The sequence below is a fragment of the Dipodomys ordii genome, unplaced genomic scaffold (assembly GCF_000151885.1).
Source record: "Dipodomys ordii isolate 6190 unplaced genomic scaffold, Dord_2.0 Scaffold139, whole genome shotgun sequence".
NCBI lineage: Eukaryota > Metazoa > Chordata > Mammalia > Rodentia > Heteromyidae > Dipodomys > Dipodomys ordii.
In genome coordinates this window covers 1665810-1670147 of record NW_012267355.1, presented here as the reverse complement: position 1 = coordinate 1670147, position 4338 = coordinate 1665810, and positions in this window count along the sequence as shown.

The window sequence follows — 4338 nt, the reverse complement described above, 5'->3', positions numbered from 1 at the left end:
CCATAAACTCAATTCATTTTCTTAGCAAATGTTTTAACGGTTCATAAAATCTTTTGAAGTTAGTGCTCTTAATAACTTACTTATGCAATTATACACTGATATTATTTGTGCATTTGATCATTTTTCTTCAAACAGATATATTATAAAAATAAAGGGAAAAAAGACATAGCAAGAGGTAGTTAGATTTCCACCAATGTGAGTCATGTGAATATAGCAACACTGAAAGAGTCCTTTACCAATACCATGTCCAAACTCTTTCCTGCCCATCACTATGTCAAATTATATGATGACTTTCTGATAGGATGTAAAATTTTATGTTACATTAAATGTCACCAAAATTAAATCAAGTATCTTTATATTTTTACAACAACTATGTGGACTATGTAGAAAAAACATCATTGGTCGTGAGCTTTCACATAGGAACACATGTTAGAATTAGGTGTATATGATCATTGCATCATTAAGATAGTATCAGAATTGGAGTCTTAACTAGTGTTTCAGAAGTAAGAGCCAGAACACATTTTAAAATTTAGGGCTGAAGCATAGCTTTAAAGTGAAGGTAGCTGTTACAATATACAACTTTTCTAAAAAGACCATTATTGGGTGTCTGGAACAGGGCTTATAATCTAAGCCAATCGACTTTATCATATGTTAAAACATTTTGAAATAAGTAAGATATATGAGTATATGCCAATAGGCAATCAATTGTAGACTGCTTTCCAGACAGTAGTGATTCTTTGATAGATCCGGACTGTTCAAGTTGATTGTATTTAACCATACCTTCAGCTGGATGAAGCTGTGCCCAGTAATTCAGTCATTAGAGTCCTAAAGTGATTTATTATGCAGCCTCAAAACAAACCTGAATTGTGGTTACCATTGGTGACTGTAGATACTCAAAGACTTGTGCCTATATAATTTAAGTTTGGAAGAATAACTATTATGGCATTTAGATCCTTATCATTATGTTACATATCCTGTGCTTATATTGCAGTAGACAGGTAACCTGTTCTTATAACAGCTCATCAGACTAGAATCTTGAAAAACATGCATTGCAAAATCTCCATCTAGGGTTTTGCATGTGGAGATCTCCTACCTTTGTCAAAAAGCCTTTGTTCCTTGCAGGCAATAAACAGGCCCAGCCCCTTAGACAATTGCTAATGGGTAGATGAGATGACATCAAGGTTCCATACCTGACTTACCATTTTCCTGCATTCCTGTATTTTTGCTTGCATATTAGGTGACACAATTTAGCAAGACTATGCAATCTCTTGTTCAGTTAAAATTCATTCAAATAACAATGGATATATTTTCCTGTATATTATGTATTAAATACTGTAAGGACTCAATTGTGTCTTATCACAATATTGGAACATCAGATTTAACACATTCGATGTACATAAAATGTCTGCATTGTGATCAAACCACAGTCAATCTTAATTCTTTTTTTTTTACTCATTTTTTTATTGTAAAGATACTGTACAGAGGGGTTAGAGTTACATGACTAAGGTAATGAGTACATTTCCTAGCAAGCATTGTTACCTCCTTTGTTTTTCTCCTACCATCCCTTCCCTCCCACCTCTACAATTACACTACCCCCATCCCTTGACTAAATTGTGGATTTTTCAACATAGTGTCTTGTGCATTTCGTTGTTACAATTAATCAACCTGTATCTCTATTTAAACATTTTGTTTTTATTGTATATATACTTTTCAATCTTAATTCTTGAATCAAATAGCCAAATTAATTTTGCCTTTTATATCATACTTTGCATTCAATTCAAATACATGCAAACACATGTTTTGGTTCAATATATTAACATTTCAGTCTATACATGAATACAAATCCATATGAAAACCTTCCTTTTTGAATTCTAATGCTAAAGCAGGGAGCTAAGAGAAGAGACATTGAAAGTAACAGCATGGCACCTTGACCAGGAAGAATTCCAGTCTTGTTGACACAATCTATGCCTAAGCTTTCATTGAGAAAGACACTCCTTTGTTTGATGCTCAGGAGAATTTCTGAACCTGGGGCTGTAAAGTTTCCTCCAGGGTAGGAGTATACCTTCTTTGTAACATGGCAGAAGGGAAATTATGAAAAAGGGAATTGAGAAAGGTTACTGGTTGACTAGAAATGCTTTTCTGGGCACAAAAATAGGAGTCACAGGGAAGAAGCGGGATTTGGAACATTGCTTCCCCTAGTACTATGGATGCCCACTAAACTTGATTAAAGCTCACTAAACTTGATTAAAGCTCTCATATAGCCAAAATGTAACACTTCAAGTGGATCCACAATAGTAGATTAACAATTTACTGATTTATTTATTGTTTACGTATGCAAGGAACATGTTTGTCCATATGATTGTGATTGACTGAAGAGGAAAATAAGTGATCTTGTAATATGCATTTTATCCAAGCAGAAGCTTAGCTATTAGGTTATTCCTTTCTTACTGACAAGATCCCACAGACCAGCAGGACCTAGCAGGATTTCATAGGATCCACAGTCTCCATTTCATCTGAATAAGTAGTAAGCATTTGTTAATTGTTTCCAGTATAATTTGCTAGTTTATAGTATTTTCTGCAGCAAAAAAATATTAATAGGCTTCTTGAACAAAATAGGGAATATTCCTCCTTTTAAGGGTGTTACCTTCTACCTATCTTTAGTACAGGTCAATCACACATGTCCTAAAAACCCTAAATCCTAAAAACTCCAAAATCCAACTTTTTGAGTGTTTACATGATTGATGTCCATTGGAAAATACCACACCTAGACTTATGTGACAGGTCATAGTTACAATTCAGGTACACTAAAAAGAGAGCGAGTGAGAGAGCAAGAGAGAGAGTGAGAGAGAGAGAGAGAGAGAGAGAGAGAGAGAATGCTTATATATATATATATATATGTGCTGGTCGTGGGCTTGACCGCAGGGTTTGGGCTTGTTGTCTTAGCTTGTGGCTAGAACTTTATCATCTATGCCAAAGTTCCACTTCCAGCTTTTTGTGTATTTCATTGTTTTCTTGTTTGTTTCGATGGGTAATTGGATATACGAGTTTCAGGAACGTTCCTGCCTGGGCTAGCTTTAAACCACAATTCTCAGAGCTCTCTCTCCTCTGAGTAGCTAGGATTACAAGTATGAGCCACTGGCATCTGGCTTATAAGGTACATATTAAACATAATTGAGTTGAAAGACTAAACTCATGTCCCATTTCCCAAATAACTCTCTCTATATATGCAAATATTGCACAAACTGAAAAACAATGTGAAATCTAAACAGCCTCTTAAGCATTTTAGATTAGGGACACTTGAAGTCTGTACCAGAAAAAAAAAATTTGACCAGTATTAGATCAATCACAGTTAAATACTCCATCCTACTTCTTCTCACTCATGTTTTACAAGAATATTCTTTTTATTCCTTTTTTTTTTTGGAGGGAGTTGGAGTTTTGTCATTGTTACTTGAAACAAAAATAATATGTGCTTAAGATCAGCACAGTTTACAATGTTGTTGTTATCACTGCTCCTACTTCCATCTGAACTACCAAAAGCCCGTAAAAACGTTACCATTGAATAAATCATTTCATCTTGCAGTGAAAAATCTCTGTAGAAATAAAAGAAAGAAGATTGAACTGGGAATACAATTTGTGTACATTTGTGTGTAGGGGTGTTTGTGTGTCAGTCCTAGGGCTTGTACTCAGAGTCTCGGCACTATTCTGGGCTTGTATGCTCAGGGCTAGCACTGTACCAATTTGAGCTACAGTGCTACTTCTGGAGTTTTCAGTGCTTAATTGGAGATAAAATTCTCACAGGCTTTCTTGCTTGGGCTGCCCAATACCACCATACAATCAACAGATTGGAAGTGTTCCATAAGGTTTCTTTTTCTTTTTCTTTTCTTTTCTTTTATTGTGAATATACTGTATAGAGGGGTTACAATTACATGGGCAGGATAATGCGTACATTTCTTACCAAGCATTGCAGCCTCCTCCTTTGTTTACCCTTCACCTCCCTTCCCAGCCTCCCCCCCAACCCAATCCTTCCCCCCACCCACCAACATTGTAAAGCTCATTTTGGACATGACAACTTGTACTTCTCATTGTTGCAACAGGTCCACCTGAATCCTTAAACAACTTGTTTTTCCCCATCTCCTCTACAAGTTATACTGAGATCAAACATAGTGAAAGCGGGGGTTGTATTGTGGGGGAGGGACATACAAAGCAACAAAGAAATAATCTTATAAATGTGTTAGAAACACATGCATGAAAGAAAAAAAACATTAAAATACATATCTAAGGGTTCATTTTCCTAACATCACATTATCTGACCTTTTCCGCTTGACTCATACATACACT